This window comes from Chiloscyllium plagiosum, chromosome 19 (assembly GCF_004010195.1).
Source record: "Chiloscyllium plagiosum isolate BGI_BamShark_2017 chromosome 19, ASM401019v2, whole genome shotgun sequence".
Classification (NCBI taxonomy): Eukaryota; Metazoa; Chordata; class Chondrichthyes; order Orectolobiformes; family Hemiscylliidae; genus Chiloscyllium; species Chiloscyllium plagiosum.
The window spans coordinates 37,095,317-37,119,469 of NC_057728.1; the positions used below are offsets into that span (position 1 = coordinate 37,095,317).

Genomic DNA, 24,153 nt, shown 5'->3' on the forward strand with positions numbered 1-24,153 from the left:
CAACCCCCTCTCATTTACCAAAAGAGAAAATGCTGGAAAATCTCAGCAGGTCTGGCAGCATCTGTAAGGAGAGAAAAGAGCTGACGTTTTGCGTCTAACTGACCCTTTGTCAAAGCTGCCACCCCTCTCACTTATCTCTCCACCCCTCGGCTCACAAGCCTCATTCCTAATGAAGCTGAAAATGTGTTGCTGGAAAAGCGCAGCAGGTCATTTTCAGCTCTGATCTCCAGCATCTGCAGTCCTCACTTTCTCCTCATTCCTAATGAAGGGCTCTTACCCGAAACGTCGATTCTCCTGTGCTTTTCCAGCATCCCACTCTCGACTCAGAACAGTGGTATATTCAACTGCCCAACTGGAAAGAACAGACAATCCCACTAGGGTGGGGGGAGGATAGAGAGGACATGGTGACAGAGAATGTAACAAGTAAAGCTAGAAGAAAGGGAAGGAATGGGTTCACAATTTGAAGGTGTTGAACTCAATACTATTTCCAGAAAGTTGTAAAGTGCCTAGCCTGAAGATGAGATGTGGTTCCTCTATTTTTCGGTGTGATTCACGATGAGGACAGGTACACGGGCATGCGAGTAGGACGCTATGTTAAAATGACTGGCTATGGGAAGATTGGGTGTCGTGCTAGCACATGGATCAGAGGTATTCCGCAAAGCAATCACCTCGTCTGAGTTTAGTTTCTCCAATGTAGAACGGGCCACCTTATGTACCGTGAATATAATACACAAGATTGCAGGATACAGATGAAATGCTGCTTCACCTGGAATGACTGTTTAGGCCCTTGGATGATGAGCAGGGAGGAGGTGAAGGGACAGGTGTTACACCTTCTGTGATTACATGGGAAGGTGTAGTGGGAATGGGAGGTGGTGTTGGTGGTCGAAGAATGGACGGGTGTGTCCTGCAGGGAACAATCCCTGCAAAATGCAGACAGGGGAAGTGAGGGGAAGATGTGTTTGGTTTTGGTGTTCTGCTGGAGTTGTCTGAAATGACAGAGAATGATCATTTGAATGCTGAGGCTGGTGGGATGAAAAGTGGAGCCCTCCCACTATTGGATTAACACTGCTCCCTCCACACTTCACTTTAGCTCGAATGAAGAGTCATCTAGACTCAAAACGTTAGTTTGCTTTCTCTCCATGGTTGCTATCTGGCCTGCAGTAATCTCCAACACTTTTTGTTTTCAGTTCAGATTGCAGCATTTGCAGTAATTTGTTCCTGTACGAAATAGTTGACACTGTCTGGAATAACTGGTTCATCAGCCCAGGAGATAACACAAAGACAAAAAATCAAAAGAACTGTGGATAAAGAACAAAGAACAATACAGCACAGGAAAAGGCCCTTAAGACCTCCAAGCCTGCACTGACACATTTTGCCTTTCCGTACTAAAACTGTCTTCACTTGCAGGCTCCATATCCCTCTATTGCGTTCTTATTCATGTATTCATCCAGGTGCTTCTTGAATGTTGTTATTGTGACTGCTTCCACCATCTCCTCTAACAATACATTCTAGGTACTCACCACCGTTTGGGTGAAAAACATGCCTAGCACATCTCTTTTGAACTTGTCCCCCACAAACCTTGAATCTGTGTCCCCTAGTAATTGACCCCTCCAACCAGGGGAAAACCTCATTTTTTCCACTCTATCCATGCCATTCACAATCTTAGAAACTTCTATCAGGTCTCCCTTAAACCTCCTGCATTCCAGTGAAAACAAACCCAGTCTATCTAACCTTTCTTCATAGCTAAAACCCCCCCATACCAGGCAACATCCTGGTAAACTTTTCCGTACCCTCTCCAAAGCATCCACATCCTTCTGGTTGTGTAGTAACCAGAACTTTATGCAATATTCAAAATATGGCCTAACCAAAGTTCTGTAAAGCTGCAGCAGAACTTGTCTGTCCTTATACTCAATGCCCCTTCCAATGAAGGAAAGCATGCCGTTAGACTTTTTTATCCTCTTGTCTATCCATGCTGCCACCTTCAGTCATCTGTAGATTTGCACACCAGATCCCTCTGCATATCAATACTCGTAAGGGTTCTACCATTCACTGTATAATTTCTATCTGTACTTGACTTTCAAAAATGCATCACCTCACTTTTTTCCAGATTAAACTCCATCTGTCATTTTTCTGCCTATGCCTCCAACTGATCTATCTATATGCTGGAAATCTGAATCAAAAACAGAAATTGCGAGAAAATCTCAGCAAGTCTGGCAGTATCTGTGTAGAGAAATCAGAGTTAATGTTTCAGGTCCAGTGACCCTTCTTCAGTTCAAATAAAACAAGAACTGCGGACGTTAGAAATCAAACAAAAACAGAAGTTGCTGGAGAAATTCATCAGGTCTATCAGCATCTGTAGAAGGAAAGCAGAGTTAATGTTTTGAGTCCAATTAACTTTCATTAGCACTAATAGCAGTTAGAAAAAAAGTGCTATTTATGCTGAATTTGGATGGTTGAAAGAGAGAGGTGAGTGGATAAGTGGAGATGGAGACTGGAGAGAGAGAGAGATATATATAAGAAAGGTGTAGGCTAACAAGGAGATAGTGGAAAGAAGGGCAGAGGAAAAGATGAATGAGTGATAAGAGTGTAGAGTAGAAGAGATTGGGTGAGCCGGACTGGAAGTAATTCATATAATATGATAATAGTCCTCGGAGTAGATGAAAACGGGTGACTGTGCTAAAAACAACCCATATTATAATAGGATTGAGTGTGGAATCGGTAAAAAAAACATCGAGGGATGGAATCAGGTTCTAAAGTTATTAAACTTGATGTTGAGTCCGAGAGGTTACACGGTTCCAAGTGGAAAATGAAATGTTGTGACTGGCAGTAATTGATGGTGAGTGATAGAGTATGTGTATCTATTTCCTTAAAAATATTAATAAAGTATTGGAGTCACACAACACAGAGGAGGCCCTTCGACCTATCAAGTCTGTGCTGATCTATCTATCCTAATTCCATTCTCAAGCACTTGGCCAATAGCATTGAATGTTATGACATTTTTTAATAGTTGTGGGGCATCCCACCTAAACCAGCCCTCGGAGAGAGTGCTCATTAACCCTCTGGGTGAAAACTTCTTTCTTCAAATCCTCTTTAAACCTTCTGATCTTCACCTTAACATTCTGCCCTTTTGTTATTAACCCTTCAACTAAGAGGAAAGCTGCTTTCCGATCACCCTGAACACCCCCAAAAAACCTTATACGCCTTAATCAAGACATCCTGCAGCCTTTTCTGCTCCAGAAAAAAAACCCAAACCTATTTGACATCTCTTCATAGGTAAAATATTCCAACCAATGTAATATCCTGGAATCTCTTCTGCACCTTCTTCAGTGCAATCACATCACATCTTTCCAACAATGTGGCAACCAGAACTGCACAGTGCTCCAGCTGTGGCCTAACCAAAGTCTTTTACAGCTCTAACATCACATCCCTGCTCTTATAATTTATGCCATAACTGATAAAGATAAATATGCCTGTTATCCTGTCCTTCAGTGATCTGTGGACAAGATACTTCGGTTCCTCTGAACTTCCTAGTGTCCTGCCCTTGTCTTGTTATTTCATCCAAAGTGCATAATCTCACACTTTTCAGGGCTAAATTCCATATACCACTGACCTGCACATATGACCAACCATTTATATTTTTCTATAACGTAAGATCTCCTTTTTGACTGTTGACCATCACCCAATCTTTGTGTCATGTTCAGACTTATTTATCATTCCCCCTAACCCGCATTCTCATCTATATAGTTTGTTTATCATGAACAAGTGACTCAACTCAGATCTCTGTAGTACACCGCTTGTTATAGACCAGGCCAAACCACTTCAAAATATATTATGAAGATAGTCTAGAACCTATTTTTTTCTTATTTTAAAGGTAAGTGCAAGGTGTTGCATTCCAGATGAAATTTGATTGGTCAAACTACTTTATGTTAAGCAAAACACACTTTATTTTTATACTACAATTAAAATACATACAAATAAAAACTGAAAGAAAAGAATTGGCTTAACTGTAACTCTATCAAAATGCTTAGAGAAATGTATGTATTAACTACTACTAATTAACTGTTCCAATATAGTAACATCCCATAAACACACCCTTGGCAAAGGCAAATTCAGTAAAATAGATTGTCTCACATGCAGTTCTGGCAGCAGGAAGAGAACTCCAGTTTTTAGCTATAACAGAGAGAAGAATAAGAGCCTCCACATCCAGCTTCATGATCCCAGATATGGCTGAAAGCTAAAACTAAAACTCTTGTTTCTCTGGGAGCTTGGCCCCACCCATTCAGGCTGCTTCTATTGTTCCAAATTTAAAAAGAACCCAAGGCCTGACAAGCTGTTTACTATATTGGCTTTGAATGGACTGCTCAGTACCTCTGACTCAATCTTCCTTCAACAAAAAAAGGATAAAGTACACCTCTTAAAGCCATTGTGTTGTCATACATCGGACACCAGGTTTCAGTCACACAAACAGTCTTCTACCACCAACCTCTGTTTCCTACTACTAAGTCAATTTTGCCAAGATATCCTGGATCTTCTTTATCAGTCTTCTGTTCGGGACCTTGTTCAAAGGCTTTACTGATTCTCCTCCTCTGAAGTATCTTCAGTGGGGGGTAAGGAGAGGTCACTATGAAAGGAAACATATTTATGTAGTGTCATCAATGTAATAAAATCTCTTAAGGTGCATCATTGGAGCTTATAACTAAAATATGTGACACCAAGGCACCTAAATTGATATTGTGTCAGTTATCAAAAGTTTTGTCAAAGAATTAGGTTTCAAGGGCTGTCTTAAAGGAGGAACATAAAGTTTAGGGAAGAAATCCAGAGAATAAGGCCTAGATAGCCAAAGAACAGCCACCAATAATGAAATGATTAAAATCAGAGGTGTAAGGGGTTGGAGGGTTATGTGGCTGGATGACAGACAAGGCCATATTGGGATTTGAAATCAAAGGTTACATAATTGCAGAAGGCATACAAAACAAGTTGATAGAGTCAAGCTGGCTTAATGTAGATTTTTACAGTCTTAATAAAGTGGTATAATTTTCAATGACTGGTCAGTAAAGCTCCCAGCCACAAAATGTCTGATGCTCACTGGGACAGGCTCACAAATTACTACACCTGTTTGCTGTGGTATGACCCACAGGGGTGCGCCACAGATCGAGCTCTGCTATCTCTAAAGTCGTACCAAATGTTAAAGATTTTCTGTTTTTAAAGGTCCACACAGTTAGCCTGATTTAACTGATTTTCAGGTCAAGGTTAATACAAATATGCACGAAAGAAGAATTATTATTTATTATAAGTAATTACACTATAGCTACAGATAAACAATTATAAACCATTAACAAATAAAGCTACTAACTAAAACTCTTTTCCCCTAAACTCTCCCTTTACACCCAGATATAGAAAAATAAATATGGAAAATAGATTAAAACCTGAAAGAACTGAGGATGCTATAAATCAGAAACAAAAACAGAAATTGCTGAAAAAGCTTAGTGGGTATGGCAGCATCTGTGGAGAGAACTCAGAATTAACATTTCAGGTCGAATGATCCTTCCTCAGAACTGGGAAAAATAGATTTTGATGGAAGTCAAAATATCTGGAAAGTCAGTTCAGTGGTTTTTGCTTCCTGTTTCTGATGTTGAGATGATCTATCTTCCTCTAGCCAGGGCCTCGGTGTTCAGTTTGCTTTTTCTGGAAGTTTCCATTAGTTTTTAAAAAGTGCAGTGACTGATTAACTTGGAAAATGTCTCTGATTTATTAATTCAATAGTCACAGCTCAGAGCAACCCCTGCAGGAAAGGTAACCGGTTTCCTTCAAACTGAGATTTGTTTTGCTGCAAAGAATCGGCACTTTCTTCTGGGGAGAACAATAAGACACACTTTTGTGTCTTTCTCTCTCTCTCTGTCTTGTTTTACAAGTCCCATTCTGGTCAGTTAGCTGAGAACCAATCAGCTTCACTTGTAAACAACATGACTCCTGATCATCAACAGGAACATCTACAAAAACAGAGATCAAAGTCTTTGCTGTGAAATTACTATCCCTTTCCTAGTAAATTTCTGTTTTGAACATGTTGCCTGGTCTGGGGGTTTTTAGCTGTAAAGAAAGGTTAGATAGACTGGGTTTATTTTCACTGGAATGCAGGAGGTTGAGGGGAGACCTGATACAAGTTTATAAGATTGTGAATAGCATGGATAGAGTGGAAAAAATGAGGTTTTTCCTTTGTTGGAGGGGTCAATCACTAGAGGATACAAATTCAAAGAAACATTGAACATAGATTTCAAAGTGCTGATGTACTGACAACAATCACAAAGTCTCTTTTTCTGGAGTATTTCTCCTGATACTGGTTTAGTCTCTTAAAAAAGTGTCCCACTGACTTATCTACTCCTGACTCTTCATCCTGTAACAAGACAGCACCTGCTCCCACATCATTAGCCTCAACTGCCATTTTGAAAGTTCTGGAAAAATCATGGACAGTCAGCACTGGTTCATTTATTTAATTGCCTTCAGCTTTCCAAATGCTGTCTGGCATTCTGTAGAACATAACACTTTTGCTGTTTCTTTTGAAGGTACAGCTATTGTACTGAAAGTATGCACAAATTTCCAGGAAAATCCACACATTGATTTATGTTTTGTTTTAGGAACCGGGAATTCTATTAAACCTTCACTTTTGTTGCCCGAGGTTTTCACTACACCAGCCAGCCATAATTACTTAAAAAAGGTCTTCAACTTGTCTTCCTTACTCTTGCTAAGTGCTACTATAAACTACAACAGCATCATCAAAGTACACTATGCAGTTACCAACTCCAGCTATCATTAGATTCATAAGGCTCTGCAATGTACCTGGGGCTTTTTAAGCCAAATTGCATCACACAACATTGGCGTAACCTACTTGATGTAAAAAAAGTGTAAGTTTCTTTCACCCTTGATGTTAATGGTATTTGCCAGTACCCCTTCAACAGATCAATCGTAGCAAGGAATGAAGCATCACCAACCCTATCAATGCAATCCTCCAGTTGTAGAATTGGGTGCAAATCTGTTTTGCACCTTCGGATAATCTATACAAAATTAATCCATCCGGTTTAGGAACTTACACTATTGGTGAACTCCAGCTGCTTTGACTAGGTTCAGTCTAGTTGTTCTGTACAATGTATGGGATTCCTGATTCCACCTGAGCTTGTTTTTTCTGGGCTCAGCTGATAAGGATGTTGTTTTATCAGTCGTGAATCTCCTACATACTCATCATGTCTAGGTAATGTAATGCATCTGAGTGCATCATTACAAATTACCATATACTTTCTCAGTAGTCTTACAGATCCTCCCCTTTGTTCTTTCTCTAAATACAAGAACACCCTGTCTCACTGTGTCAGTATTTCTGTGTTAGGTAGTCAAATTGTAGGAGGCTCACTTTGACAACTGTCTATCCCTCCATCTCTCTTATTATCTCCACCATCTTCCAAGGATCTTACCACCTGATACATTTGCTCATCTTTATCCTTTTCCCTGCAATAATACTTTTTGAACATGTTTATGTGATATAACCACTTCTTTTTCCTACAATTAATAGTATTTATCACTTTAGCCTTCTAGCTACTTTATATGGACCCCTGAATTTTGCTTTCAGAGATTGAAACCTTGTAATGGTGACAGTTATCAATACATCATCTCACACCTAAAGCTCTCTAGTCGCTGAACGCTTATCTGCCCACTCTTTCATTTTTCTGCCTGTGAAACTTTTAAATGTTCCTGTGCTACTGTACATGCTCCTGTGATTCTTTCTAGAAACATGGACATTTAGCCCAACAATGAGAATTCCTCTTTTTCATTCAATAACTTCTTGCTGATTAGTTTTAACAGATGACCATAAACCAATTCAAATGAGTGAAATCCAATAGATTCATTTAGAGTAGCAAATAATAACAAACCTAATCTTTTATCCCAAACCATAGGTATTTGTGACAGCATGTCTCATTCATTGTTTTGAGAGTTTGATGGTAACCTCTCCAAAGTTCCCTATATTCATGAACAATACACAGTTGACTTCAATTATTGTACTCCCACACTACTAATAATTTCCTACAGAACTTCAGATATGAAAGTAAAACTCTGATCTGACTGTATCTCAATTGGTAGTACATAATAAGGAAAAAACTGAGTTAACTTTTCCACTACCCTATCCAAAATCGTCTTTAAAGAAATAGTCTCTGGGTCTTGAGTTGTCAAACTCCATAATTGTAAGAGTATATTGATGTCCTGGTTTATTTCATGGTAATGGTCATACACAATCCACTAACTGAGAACTAAGTGTTTCTTCAAAAACTGGTATAGGTAGCAAAAGTTGAATTGAATTGAATTGAACTGAATTGAATTGAATTTATTGCCATGTGTACTGAGGCACAGTGAAAAGCTTTGTCTTGCGAGCAATACAGGCAGATCACATAATTAAATAGCATAGATAAGTAAATAATATGTAAACAGCGGTAAAAGCAAAAACACAGGTACAGGCGAATGCTAAGAGTTTGTGAGTCCATTCGGTATTCTAACAGCAGTAGAAACTGTTTCAAAACTGGCTGGTGCATGTGTTCAGGCTTCTGTACCTTTCCCCGATGGTAGAGGTTGTAGAAAAGCATTGCCAGGGTGGGATGGATCTTTGAGAATGCTGGTGGTCTTTCCTTGATAGCAAGCCTGGGAGATGGATTCTATAGATGGAGGTTGGCCTTTGTGATTGTCCAGGCTGAGTTCACCACTCTCTGTAGCTGTCTCCAATCTTGAATGGTACAGTTGCCATACCAGGTAATGATACATCCAGACAGAATGCTCTCAATGGCACACCTCTAAAAATTGGCAAGGGTATTCGCTGACATGCCAAATTTTCTCATCTGCCTGAGGAAGAAGAGTCGTTGTCAGGCCCTTGTAACCAGTGCATCCACATGAAGACTCCAAGAAAGATGACCACTCCCAGGAGCTTGACATTCTCCACTTGTTCCACCTCTGTGCTGTTAAAATGCAGGAGGTCATCAATAACATCCCATCAAAGATCAATAATGAATTCCTTGGTTTTGTTGGCATTGAGAGATTGTTCTCAGTGCACTATTTTTCCAGGTCTTCCACCTCCTGTCTGTAGTCTGTTTCATCGCCATCTGAGATTCAGCCGACAATGGTGGTATCATCAGCCAACTTGTAAATGGCATTAGTCTGGTATTTGGTGACGCAGTCATGGGTATACAATGAGTACAGTAGGGGGCTGAGTACACACCTCTGGGGGGATCCAATGCTGAATGTTAGTGAGAATGAAATATTGTCTGCAATCTTCACTGATTGTGGCCTGTGGGTCAGGAAACTGAGGATCCAGTTGCAGAGACTGAGGCTTAGTCCAAGATCATGAAATTTAGTAATCAGTCTCAAGGGGATAGTTGTGTTGAAGGCTGACCTGTAGTCAATGATTGTTATGTAGCTGTTCTTGGTGTCAAGATGTTCTAGGGAGGAGTGAAGGGCAAGTGATATGGCATCTGACGTGGGTCTGTTGGTCCAATAGGCAAATTGGAGTCGGTCAAGAGTAGAGGGGAGGCTGGAGTTGATTAATGCCATGACCAGCCTTTCAAAGCACTTCATGACCACCGAAGTTAGGGCACTGGCCGGTAGTCATTGAGACATGCTGCATGAGCCTTCTTAGGCACAGGGACAATGTTGGCCCTCTTAAAACAGGCAGGGACAGTGGCCTGCTGCGGGGAAAGGTTGAAGATGTCTGAGAAGACCTCTGCCAGTCGATCTGCACATGCTCTGTGTGCACGGCCTGGTACTCCATCTGGTCCCATTGCTTTCCTTGGATTCACACGAAGGAAAACTGATCTGACCTCTGATGCAGTGACTGTTGGGATAGATTCGTCAGGACCTGTCGAAATAGGTGTTACCTCTCTGCCAAAATTCTTCTCAAAGCGAGCGTTGAAGGCATTGAGATGATCTGGGAGGGATGTGTCATTGTCTGCTATCTTGCACTGTGTCTTTTTAGAACCTGTGATATCATTCAGTCCTTGTCATGGTCACCAGGAGTCAGTCTGGGTCTCATTACATTTTAAGGTTTTCCTATCACCTGATGTGTATGACTGAACTACATTACACCTTTATGAAATCCAGGCCAAATAAGATACTTGTTTATTGATGCCTGTGTTTTTCATATTTCTATATTCTCTGCGATTGGAGCTTCATCTTCTACTCACAATACCTCCTTATAATCTGGGCAGTATGATTATTTGATGAACAACTGTCCATTCTGCATTTGAAGATCTGTGAGGATGTCTTCACTTCCTCATCAAAACTTCCTCATAACACTCTGGAACTCCTTTATTCTCACTGTGAGCTTTCTTTGCTAACTTAATTCTGAATCTGCTTCCTGAGCCTCAAATAATGAAGACATGTCAAACACCACTTTTAAAACATTCTCATTCTTATCCAGATGTTCAGCTATATTAATGTCTGTTTGTTGTATTACTGTGATCTTTGATGATGGACTTTGTTTGGCCATTGCTCTGGTCACTACACATGATGGAAAATATCCAGAACCTGTTCTTGCAACTGTTCTGCTTCTTTAGCCTCAACTGGACTTTCCTTGATTATAGACGAATGTATGTCTTTCATTCCTGCCAAATCATTCTCCAGAAATAAATCAACTTCACCTACAAATAATGTCTTAACCATCCCAACTATCACTAGTCCAGACAATTCACACTGTAATTGGACCCGTACATTAGAACTGGCATACACAGTACTCTCCAGTCATCCCCTTTACTAACACATTTGCTTTCAATGAAGTATCTGAAGGGAAAACAAAGTCCTTGTGCAAGAGGTACTGGATAGTTCCTGGATCTCCTAGAACAGTTATTGGCTTGGATCCTTTCTTTGAAGGTAAAGGGGCTATCTTCCCTTTAGATAAAAAAAACACATCTCTCATTTACCCTATTTTCTTCTTATGTACTCAGTAGTTTTTACCACTGATTTCTTACTGTAGTTAAACTGTAATCTGACCTGTGGTCTTTTTCCAGAGTGTTTTCTTTTCAGACTCATTCTTATGAACTCCAATATTCCTATGGGTTCCCTTTCAATGTCCAACATTTTAAACAATGTATCTCAACTTGTTGCAATGGAAATACTTTGGCTTCAGATATTCACTTCCACGCTCTGTAATTTCCTTTTTGATCTGAAGACAAAATCTTGTTATCCATTTCCAGTTATCTGTTCCTTACTTTGGTTACTTGCCTTTCATTCACTCATTCGTTTTCTTCCCCTTTTGATTTTATAAGGATGACAGAACAAAATATTCAGTTTAATGGATTAACACATACTTGTTAGCCATTATGCTGCTTGTCTTATAGTTGCAGCCATTTAGTCCTCATCGTGAGTTCTTATTACAGAAGAGAGTGAACTTTTCAATTCTTCTAAGAGAATAACCTGTCTGAGAGCTTCATTCATGGGTAAAATGTTTGATGCTCTTACCTTATTGTCAAAAGTACTTTGCTTACCCTTTCAAATTTAATATAGTTTTGCCCAGACTGCTTCACTAAATTCCAGCACCTTTGCCTATAAGCCTCAGGTATTAACTATTTGCAGCCAATGTAGTCTTCTTCACCACATCATAATCCTGAGAAACCTGACCTGTCAACTTACTCTGCATAAGCAATGTCCAGTCATCTTTTAGCCAATTCACTTGCCTAGCTATTTTCTCAAATGACATGAAGAATGCCTCCATATCCCTTTGTCCCAAATTTTTGTAGGGCCTGTACAACTTAAACATTTCCTTGGACTTTAAATCATGACTCAGATTCTCCCCACCTGAGTCTTCATCAGCATATGAAGCCTCCTGCTTCATCTGCATCATATAAAGGTTTACATTCACACTCCCACACTTTATCTTTCTCATGCATTTCTAATTCTATTGTCTTATTTTAGTTTCCTGTCTTTTCCATTGCCTGTTTTCTTATACTTTCTATGGGATAAAACTGTGCAAACTAATCATGGCAGGAGGAAGATCAGGGTGGACCTCATGATCTTCAGCTGCAAGAACCATGCTTTTTTTTTTATTTTTGTGGTCTTTGATACAACCCCAGAAATAGTGAGGCTCAATTTATGGCACTTTACCTGGGTGGGTCATAAAAAAGGTAAAAGGCTTTTCCCTGAAACATCGATTTTCCTGTCCTGCGGATGCTGCCTGAACTGCTGTGCTTTTCCAGCACCACTCTACTCCAGAATCTGGGTCATAATAAAATTTGGGGGGACTTGGATTGGTTTGGAAAAAACAAAAAAGACATGGTTCTTACAGCTGAACTTTATGAGATCCGCCCCGATCTTGTTCCTGCCATGATTAGTTTGCACAGTTTTATCCTGTAGAAATTATAAGAGTTACTAGATGGTTGCTGAAAAGGGGAGTTGGATATGTGAAGCACACATTTGTCATTTAGGAAGAAAAGGCAAGATGCAAGTAGTATTAAATGGGAAGCATATATCCCAAGCATAAAATGAAGGAGGCAACATGGGAGACATTTGTGATTGTTTAATTGCTAGGGTGAGGGGATGAAAAGATACTAATGTATAGGGAGCAAGGAAGATGTGAGTTTTGTTCTGAGAATGAAAGGTGGCGTGGTGTGGTGTGGACTTTTATTGAGTGAAGAAGATTTGTTAGACCGAATGAAATTGTTGGAAGTCCTGGAAAGCAGTTCAATAAAGTTACATGAGGACATTCCTTCAAAGCATAATTTCTTTTCCAGTTTGTAGATTTAGGCCTTCCAAGTCTTTACAGTCTTTACAGAAGGTACTTGACAGACTATTAGGTTTAGTTGCCAATTCTAGGAAAGCAAGGTGCATATCCATGCAGATTCATACACACCTAAAAAAGCAGTATTTTCCTTTTAACAAATAAAGTGTTCTGTATCACTTCATAATTTGCACACAAACTCTATTTGTAGTTTCACTGCATTATTGTTTTTTACTTCTTTCCTCACTCCAAAATAAACATCATGGGGGGTTACCATTGACCAGAAATGGAATTGGACTAGCCATATAAATACTGTGACTAGAAAAACAGATCAGAGGTTAGGAATCCTATAGTGACTATCTTGCCCTCCTGACTCTCCAAAGCCTGTCCAGTATGATGGCGTACACCTCATTACCTGGGGCAAATCCAAAAATACTCAGGAAGCTTATAGTTTCATAGTAATAGAAGCAGGAATAGGCCATTGAGCCTGCTCCACCATTCATTAAGATCATGGCTGATTCATTGTCTCAGCTCCTCCTTGCCTGCATTATCCCCATAATCTGTACTTCCCCTACCATGAAAACGCCCATGCAGCTGTATCTTGAATATATTTAATGAAGCTGCCTCTACTGTTTTCTTGGGCAGTGAATTCCATAGATTCACTTCTCTCTGGGAAAAACAATTCCTCCTTATCCCTGTCCTAAATCGACTTCCCCTAATCTTGAGGCCATATCCCTTCGTCCTCATCTCATCCACCAGCAGAAACAATTTGCCTGCCTCTATCTTATCTAGCCCTTTCATAATTTTATATGTTTGTATAAGATGCCCTTTCATTCTCCTAAATTCTAGCAAGTACAGTCCCAGGTGGCTCAATCTCTCCTCATAGGGTAACCCCCTCATCTCCAGAATCAACCTGGTGAACCTGCTCTGCACCGTCTCCAAAGCCAGTATATCTTTCCTCAAGTAAGGAGACCAGAACTGTGCACAATACTCCAGGTACAGCCTCACCAACACCTTGTATAATTGCAGCAGAACCTCCCTACTCTTAAATTCAATCCTTCTAGTAATGAAAGCCATTATTCCATTTTCCTTCCTGATTACCTGTTGCACTTGCAAATCAACTTTTGACAATTCTTGTATGAGCACTCCTAAGTCCCTCTGCACAACAGTCATTTTCAATGTTTCACCATTTAAATAATACTCTGACCTACTATTTTTACTTGTAGAGTGGATAACTTCTCATTTGCCAACATTGCACTCTATCTGCCAGACCCTTGACCACTCACTTAACCTATCTAACTCTCTCTGCAGACCTTTCACATCCTCTGCACAGTTTGCCTTCCCATTCAATTTAGTGTCATCAGCAAACTTGGATATGTTACCCTCGGTCTCCTCTTCCAAATAATTTATACGTATCGTGAACAGTTGCAGGTCTAATACCGATCTATGTGGCATCCTGCTCACCACTGATCTCCAAGCAGAGAAACACCCATTTATTCCTACTCTCTGCTTTCTATTGGTTAATCAGTCCTCTATCCATGCCAGTACATTCCCTGCAATTCCATTCATTCTTATCTTATGGATGAGTCCATTCAAGGAAAACAGTCTGCTTGACACCACATTTACTCCCTCCACCACCAATGCTCAACAGCAGCACCACATACCATCTACAGACTGTAGAAATTCACCAAGGTTCCTTAACCAGCACCTTCCAAATCTATGACCAGGAACGTTGAGGTCAGAAGGATGAGGTCAGAAGATATATACAGGAAAACAACCACCTGAAAGTCCCCCTCCAGCCACTCACCATCCTGACTTGGAAATATATTGCAATTCCTTCAGTGTCACTGGGTCAAGATTCTAGACCTCCCTCCCTAATGATATTATGTGTGTTGTTACAGAAAATGCAAAACAGGAATTCAAGAAGGCAGCTCACCACCATGTTCTTAAACTAGGCTTGGGCAATTAATGCTGGCCTAGCCAGCGACATCCACATCTCATGAATGAATATGCAAAAGAAAATTCTTAAGACTCGATAAAGGCAAATAATTACAATCTGCTTTGAGCATATATAAAAACTAAAATGATCTCCAATTAGCTGCCTCTTATCTTTACCTTGGAACATATCTTAACATTTGAGGTACAGACTATATTTTCCACATTTATTTGGCGAGCTGCCGTTATAATGTCAAGGCTCCATTATGAGGATACACTTCATAGGAACAGGAGTATGCCATTCAGCGCTGTGAGCCTGTTCCACCATTCTGTGAAATAGAACAAAACATAGAACAGTACAGTGCAGGAACAGGCCCTTCAACCGACCATCTACATTGATCATGCTGCCATTCTAATGTAATCCCATCTGCCTGCACATAGTCTGTATCCCTTTACTCCCCACCTGTTCATGTGTCTGTCTAAATGTATCTTTAACATTGTTAGTGTAACTGCTTCTACCTCCCTGGCAGCATGTTCCTGACACCTACGTTCCAATATGGTCTTTACTAATAGAGCAAGTCCTCCACCCTTTCCTAGAAATCATGAAGTCTTTAGATATATTGTTTTGAGTGAAGTATTGGTAACTATCATGAATAGATTTAAGGTGTACTACCTGGCAGGATAATGGAAATGGATTCAAACACAACTTTCAAAGGGAGAATTGTATAAATACTTGGAAGAGAAACAATTGGAGGAACGTAGGAAAATTACCAGGGGCTGGAACTAACTGGACTACTCTTTGAAAGAGCTAGCGTAAACCCGTCAGAATGAATGACCTCCTTTAATACTGTTCTTTTACCATAATTCTATGATGGTTTACCTGTGTTGTAACTTCTGTGAATGTCTATCTGCTGTTTGTGAAACGTTTTGAGATGTTATGCTGCATAAAACTGGGTGTATAACATATTATTTAGTGGTAGTAGACATCTTCAAAGCATCGAGGAGAAAGTGAGGACTGCAGATGCTGGAGATCAGAGCTGAAAATGTGTTGCTGGAAAAGCACAGCAGGTCAGGCAGCATCCAAGGAGCAGGAGAATCGACGTTTCGGGCATGAGCCCTTCTTCAGGAATGAAGAAGGGCTCATGCCCGAAACGTCGATTCTCCTGCTCCTTGGATGCTGCCTGACCTGCTGTGCTTTTCCAGCAACACATTTTCATCTTCAAAGCATCATTTGCTTCAATGCAGCTAAGGCACAAAGCTTGAAGTTGCCCTGCTGTACATGGTTCAGTATAGCATCAATGGGTGTATTTACCACGGAACCATCAATAGCATCATAATGTACTCATTGTAGTAAGACCTTGTACATTATATTACATAAAGCTGCTTTCTATGCTAATTCACCTTGTTTCCTTAATAATATTAAACCGTCAAATTTACCTTTAGTCATTGTGGTATAAAACTTTAATTCATCATGTTTTTTTTGCAGGAGTCTACTTTTTAATATGAGCTCGATGTTACAGTCTGTTGCCACTCTGATGAACAATTTTGTTTCTTTCACCACATAAACAAGGAGTGCTGTGTATGTTTTTGTTTTCTCTTCAAAGCAACAGCTGGCTCGTGACATATACTTGACCGGAACCTCCAGTCATAATTCAATGCAAATAGGTCAGCTGTCGTGAACCTCTGTTATATTTTAACTTGACGCTTTAGGTCAATGTTCATTTTTCTAACCATGGTGAGCAACCTAAGATCTACAAATGGTAGGATAAAATTCCATTTACAAGTTTCTTAGTGACTTTTAGAAAACCCGCTTATTTAAATACAGTACACTGGATTTATTGAAAGTTGATATAATCATAAAATTGTTTAATGTTTAGGGCACAAAAGGAGACCATTTTCTACTTTATTCTCTTGCAGGATTTAGGTATCACTAGTTAGGCCAACATTTGGTGCCCACCCTTAATTGAAGTAAGTGGCTTGCTCAACAATTTCAGATATAGCAGTTATGATTCCATCACACATGCTGTGTGTTGTGAGTCATATATAGGCCACATCAGGTAAGGACAGCAGATTTCTGTCCCCAAAGGGCAGTGGCAAACTAGATGGGCTGTAACAACAATTGATGATAGTTGGCTGAGACTGGTTTTACATCCCAGAATAATCCATTGAGTTTACTGTGGGATTTGAACCCATGTGCTTAAAGATTATCCTGGGCCTCTGGGTTTCTAGTCCAGCAACAGTATCACGATACCACCCTCTCCATCTCATATCCATATGTAGTCCCTGCAAGCAAGCTAGTGCCACTCCTCTGCCTTTTCACCATAGCCCTGCAAATTATTCATCTGCAGAAAATTATTCAATTCTTGTTTGTGAACAATTATTAAATATGCCTTCATCAAAATTTCAGGCTTAACCCACTCATGACATAAAAAAGTTTCTCCTCATATTGCCGTTTTTTTGTTATTTGGCTTAAACTATTCTTCTCTTGTTCTCAACCTTCTACCAATAGAAATCTATTTTTCCATTTATCCCTATCCAGCCTGCTCAAATCCCTCTTGACATCAAGCATTTTTATTAAATTCCCTCGCAAACTTCTCTTCTCTGACATACACCATCCCACCTTCTCCAATCTATCCATGTAACTGAAATACCTCATCCATGGAACTATTCCAGTGACTTTTCATCCCTCTTATGCCTTCACATTTCTCTGAAAGTGTGAAGCCCAGAGTTAGGTACAATACCACAGGCGAAGCTGATCAATGTTTTATAAAAGTCCATATATAGCCAAAACAGAATCAAAGTACTGCAGATGCTAGAAACCTGAAATACCAAAGAAAGTGCTGGAGAAATTCAGCATGTCTGGTAGCATCTTTGGAGAGAGAAACAGTTTACATTTTGACTCTTGCTCAGAACAATACGGAGACATAATTGTTGAAAGTTTTCAGCACTTTCTGTTTTTAATTCATCACTACTTTCTTGTTTTTGTACTCTATGCCTCTATTTGTAAAATTCAGAACCTCATCTTGTATGACCTGATTTCACAATCTTCCCTGCTGCATTCAATGACTTGTTCTCATATTCCCAGATCACTCGGATTCTGAAGCCCCCTTTTGAATTGTAATCCATTAATTTATGTTTTTCTCTACTAATTCTTGTCACCAAATGTATATTTTCATGAAAATAAAACAAAAGTATTGTAGATATTGGAGATCTAAAATTTAAAAAAGTAAGTGCTGGAGAAACTCAGCTCACCTGGCAGAATAGTGAGCGGCACAGTGGCACAGTGGTTAGCACTGCTGCCTCACAGTGCCTGAGACCCGGGTTCAATTCCCGCCTCAGGCGACTGACTATGTGGAGTTTGCACGTTCTCCCTGTGTCTGCGTGGGTTTCCTCCGGCTGCTCCGGTTTCCTCCCACAGTCCAAAGATGTGCAGGTCAGGTGAATTGGCTATGCCAAATTTCCCGTAGTGTTAGGTAAGGGGTAAATGTAGGGGTATGGGTGGGTTGCGCTTCGGTAGGTCGGTGTGGATTGTTGGGCTGAAGGGCCTGTTTCCACACTGTAATGTAATCTAATCTAATCTAATATGTTGAGACAGAAACAGAATTAGTATTTAGAGTCCAACTTGACTCTTATCAGAACTCAACTGGACATCTGTTTACACACATTGCTTCTGCTTCATTATACTCTATTTCATTCATTATTCAAGGAGCTCTGGCTTTGCTTTCTTATCTTTCCCCTCGGAGAGAATGTACCTCCAGAATACTCACACTATCTCCTCTTTAAAGACAGCTCATTATTCTATCCAATTTGCTTTTCAGGTTTTGATTCCATTTTACCTGAACCAAATCAATTCCACAGCCATTAAAATTAGCACTACCCTAATTAATTACTTTCACTCTTGATTTCTCCCTGTCCTTTCCTATAACTAACTAATACTGTGATCACTGTCCTCTAAATGTTTGCCATGTATTACTTTATTCACTTGACCCACCCCATTCTCCAGAATCAAATCCATCATTTTTTTTGGGCCAGAACAATACTGATTTACGAAATTCTCTTGTACAAACTTTTGAATCTCTTGCCACTCTCATATACAATTACTTTCTACGCTGTATTAAGATAATTATTAATTATGCATTGAAACGTCATTATAACTTCTTGATAACTTCTGCTTCTCTTTAATTTCTTTGCAAACATGTTTTCTACATTTTTCCCACTACTTGTATGCCTATGGAATACATCCAATAGTGTAATAATGCATCTTCTTTTTTAGTTCTGACCAAATATATTTTATTGTTGAGCATTCAAGGATATCCTCTTTCTTCAACAGAGTAGTATTCTACTTAATCAATATTGCTGTTTCTTGCCTTTATTTCCTCCCTGTCTTCACTGAACAGTTTGATCAAAAAACTATTTAATACCCAGTCCTACCATTTGTTGATCTAGATCTCTGTTATCGCCACATAAACATTTTCTTAATGTGGCAATATCTGTATTTGCAGCTCGCCAAACCTATTTGCCGCTTTCTGTATGTTCACACACATGCACTGGGAAGCTAATTTGACTTCTCTCCATGATATCCTGGTTCACTCCCAAGGACTCCGCAGCTTCCGTGAGACATCTTCATCCACAATCGTAGAATACTTGCCCCTTTGGCTTCTCCTTTCTCACCATCCAAGACCCCAATCACAACTTGCAGGTGTAACAGTACTTTGTTTCAATCTAATCTATTTGCCACTCACATTGCAGTCTCATCCATGTTGTGAGACTAAATGCAGTCCAGGTGATGATTTTGTAGAACACCTCCACTCTGTTTGCCAGAATGATCCTAGCCTTCTAGTCAGTTGCCCTGTTAATACAGCATTTTGCTCTCATGCGAACATTTCTGTGCTAAACCTGTTGTCATGTTCCAGTGAAGCCCAACACAAGCTGGAGGAACAGCACCTCATTTTCGATTTAGGCACTTTACAACCTTCAGGATTCAATGTTGAGTTCAACAACTTTAGACCATAAACTCTGTTCTCCATTTTGATCACACATACCTATCTCCCTAGTCTTGTTTGCATGGGTTTTCTCATTGTAGAACTGACCTATTTTCTTCGTTTTGCTCTAACCATTAATGCCTACTTGTCATCTATATCTTTTCTCTACTATTATTAGCACTCCCTTTGCCTTTTGCTCTTGCCCTTTGCCATTTCTTCCACTTTTACTCCTCCCCCTCTATTTTTTACACCAGAAAGCTCATCACTTTTTAAGCCCCTTGATTTCTAAAGAAGAACCCTCTGGACTCAAGATGTTAACTCTGTTTCTTTCTCCACCGATGCTACCAAACATGCTAAGTTTTTCCAGCACTGTTTATTTTTAATTTGGACTTTATTGTATTTCTGTTTACTGATCCCATTTAGTAGGAGAAAGTGAGGACTGCAGATGCTGGGGATCAGAGCTGAAAATGCATTTCTTGCGGTTGCAGGGGGAGGTGTCGGGAGTGGAGGTTGGGTTGATGGGGGGTGTGGACCTGATGAGGGAGTCACGGAGGGAGTGGTCTTTTCAGAATGCTGATAGGGGAGGGAAATATATCCCTAGTGGTGGGGTCCGTTTGGAGGTGGCGGAGATGACGACGGATGTTACGATGTCTATGGAGGTTGGAGGGGTGGTAGGTGAGGACCAGTGGGGTTTTCAGCTCTGATCCCATTTAGTACCTACCACTACTTAATCTAATGTTGGCTGTGTCTCCAAATTCATTGTGTCTTTTGTTTTACTTTTTCACTAATGCTTCCTGTTTCCCAAATCTTGCCAAGTTGGATAAACTTTCCCCAATAGCATGAGCAAACCAGCGCACAAGGTGACTGGTCCATGCTCAGTTCAAGTGCAAATTGTGCAACACATTCATATTTCATTTTGTTACAAACAATTCCAGTGTCCCAGGAACCTAAAGCTGTTTCTCCTGCACTATCTCTCCAGCCACATGTCATTTGTTCGATTCTTATATATCCGTATTCACTAGGACACGGCATTGGGAGTAATCCAGAGATTACTAACTTCGAGGTCCTGCTTGTTAGTCACCTTGCAGGCTCTCTTAAATCTGATTGCATGACCTCATCCTCATTCCATATACCAGTAAGAGCTGTTCAACCTCCTTGTTCAAGGTGGTCTACAGTCCCCTTGTTGATCTTGGCACCAAGCAGGCAACATATCATCAAATTCAGAGGGAAGGGTCAGGGGAGCTGAAACGTTAGCTCTGATTTCTCCTTACAGATGCTACCAGACCTGCTGAGCTTTTCCAGCAACATTTTGTTTCTGATTTGCAGCATCCACAATTCTTTTGGTTTTTACTAGGCTACATATCATCCTGATACACATGCAAAATACCTGTCTGTTCCCTAACCATAAAATCATCTGTCAAAAATGTTTTTCCAAACATCCTCCTGGCCCCTTGTTGAACCGGTCAAGAAGCTGTGGACCTGGATCTAGTTGCATTTCCCATTGGAATAATAGCTGTCATCAGGGTTCAGGTTAGAGAACTATATCTCTCAGGGGGACTTCTGCACCATCCACCTGTTCCTTCCTGGCTAACTATCAGTCATCCACTCCTTCTGTATCTGCAGACCCTTAAGTTACAGGGTGAACACCTCTCCAAGTTAATATGAACCTCTCAGCCTCTGATGCACTACAGTGGCACGACCTTCTGTTCAAACATCAAAACCTGGAGCTTGAACAGTTCTTGCACGGATGGTTTTCCAGGTCACGCAAAGCGTACTGGCCTTCTCACATGGAACAGGATATGCAACTCGTGGGATAGAGGTTACATGCCAAAACTCTGTTTATTAAACTATGAACTTACTTAACAAAATATCGTTAGGACCTAAATAAATAAGCACTCACCAGCCACTAATTTAACAATAAATGAATCACAACTTTTAATGCTATAACTATCTATGTTTTAATGACTTTGGAGCCTGCCAAAGACTTATACTTACTAACATTCCATTCCATTCCATTCCTCAACCATAGTCTCAGCGCAAATCTCAGAACCCTATTCAACTTCAAATGAAAATTTCACCAAATATTCTGTCCAGAATAAGGGCTACACATTTGCAATTCTGTACCTGCTTCTGCTTTTTCCTGGCTTTTCTACATTGAATCTCTTATCTGTGCTCTTGCCACCATAAGACTTAACTTCTTAAAATGTCTTCTGACCACCCAATTTCCAATCGATGCCCTCTATAAAATTCAGCTACTCCAAAGCTCTGCTGCCCATAACCTATCTTGCACCAAGTCCCACTCACTTATCATATTTGCTGATTGACATTTACTCCACAAAATCTCAAACTTAAAATTCTCATCTTAATGTTTACATCTTTGGTTCTGTTTCTTAGACATTCTCCAGTTCTGTAAACCACACTACTCCTCCACTACAAATTCTCTTTCTGTTAATGCAAGACTCTTTTGCATCTTAAAGAAAGCAAAGTATTGAGTAATTTGGAAAACTACAATTTGTTATAACCAACCTTGGAGCGAGTTTCCACAAATTGTTACAGTTCCAGCTACTTCAAATTGTCAAACTATTGGGTAAGGCTAGATGAACTAGTTCCCTTCTTTATTCACTCACTCCCTGTTTGGATATTACAAGGTTAATTTACAAAGAATCTCTGTCTCATGGATACCTTTCTTCCAAACCAAATTAATTACATTGTTAAAAAGTAGCTAATTTAAATTCGTTTTCTTGAGTTGAGAAGAGTGAGTTACGAAATACGAGAAAAAACAATAATGTAGCACAAATACACACAAGTGAGAAACGAGAAGGGAGTCCAAAATGTATTAAAGAGAAAATACATATGGATCAGTTTCTATATGTTATTCATAAAGGGCAGTTAGTGGAAAATTAATAGTTGAACAATTGACTTTGAGATCCTTGGCTTTGCAGGTTTCTTGAAATTCTTTTGTCTTGATAATAGCTGGCTGGTAACATGCAGAGTGAGAGAGTCCTTCTTTGGTCGTATTTCATTTGAATTAGCTTGCAGCCTAGCTGGCTTTTAAGACTCTGACTGAGAGACTCATTTACCTGCAGTGTAGAATGACTAGTGTGTGGTTCTTTGACTATGACTTTGACAGCAAAGTAGCATTTTAGTCAATACTAATACACATGAGTACTTCAGCATGTGGCACAGACAGGTGAACACCTTCTTCCAGTCACACACAGACAAGGGTAGAATTGGTTTTTAACCCAGGTTCTTCTGTATTCTTGAAAGGATAAAACACAAAATGTATCTCTTGTTTAGACTGTTGTCTTTTCTCCCATCATATACAGTCAAAAGTAACTCCAAGGAGATTATAGCTCAGTTTGAAATGCAATTTCTTCTTTAAGTCCATTCATTTGCATTTTCCTTAACACCTGTCAGGTGTGACATTCCATAGTTTCTCTCCCTCCAGACAGCCACTGGATTGATATCCACAGTCATATTTTTGCTGTATATCCTTTTTGTAAAAATCACATGTTGTAATTAAAAAAAGGCATGAAGTGATCGGGTCAGATAGCATCTGTGGAATGAGGAAGAGTTCACCTTTCTGGTCAATGATCTTTTGTCAGAACTATTAATTAAATGAGTTTTGATGAAAAATCATTGATCTGAAATGTAGTTCTATTTCTCTCTCCACACATGCTCTTTGACCTGACGAGTATTCCTGCATTTTCTACACTTGTGTACAGACCATATGTTCCATTACTTGGGTCTCAGGCTTTCACATCTCCTCCAACCTTGTATTCATTAGGAGCTTCTTTTTAAATCACCTCTCTGGCCAAACTTTTGATCACATCTCCTAAACTGTCTTTATTTGGATCACAATCTACAATTTTAACTATGAACCTACTAAATAAATTTTACATGTTTAAAATGCCATATAAATGTACACTCAACAATAAATTGCTGTTGTTGACTTAATATTCTGCTGATGCAGCCAAAATTAATCTTTTTAAACCTGATCAGTGGACAATGAAAACAAATTTCAACCTGTCAAAATACTGATGTTAAGTAAAATCAGAAGAACATAATTTACAAAAATTCAAATGCCTAACAGGTCAGACAGGAATTGTGGAGACAGGGCCAGAGTCAACATGTCAGGTCAATGATTTTTAATCAGAATTGGATGATTTTAGAAATGAATATCTTCTAGCTGTCGAAAGGAGGCAAAAAAAGAACAAAAATCAAACATTAATGACAAGGTGGCAAGAAGCTTTTAATATATAACTGAAGTGATTATAATGTAAGGCAAAAGGATGTGTTAATGATACAAACACAGAAACAGAAGATGGGTGCAATGGAGATGCAAGTGATTACAGCAGAGAAGGGGGAAAACACACAAAACGATGGAAGAAAGAATAAACTGCCTTGGCTGGAAACTGATGGTAGAAAGACAGAAATATACAGCGATGAGAATCACGCTGATGGCGATGTGATGATAGGAGATCTTCATTGCTTTTTGAA

The 24,153-nt window shown here is 39.7% G+C and overlaps 1 protein-coding gene across 3 annotated transcripts in view; it reads right to left on the minus strand.

The window, feature by feature from the left end:
• Positions 1 to 24,153, minus strand: part of asz1 (ankyrin repeat, SAM and basic leucine zipper domain containing 1) — a 170,037-nt gene that overhangs the window by 81,074 nt on the left and 64,810 nt on the right. Inside the window, exon 2 of one of the 3 annotated variants that reach the window (XM_043709586.1) lies at positions 4,484 to 4,621. The exons of the other annotated variants lie outside the window; for them this stretch is intronic. The gene's annotated coding sequence lies outside the window, so the exon portion shown is untranslated. The remainder of the gene's footprint in view (positions 1 to 4,483; positions 4,622 to 24,153) is intronic. 3 annotated transcript variants of the gene reach the window in all.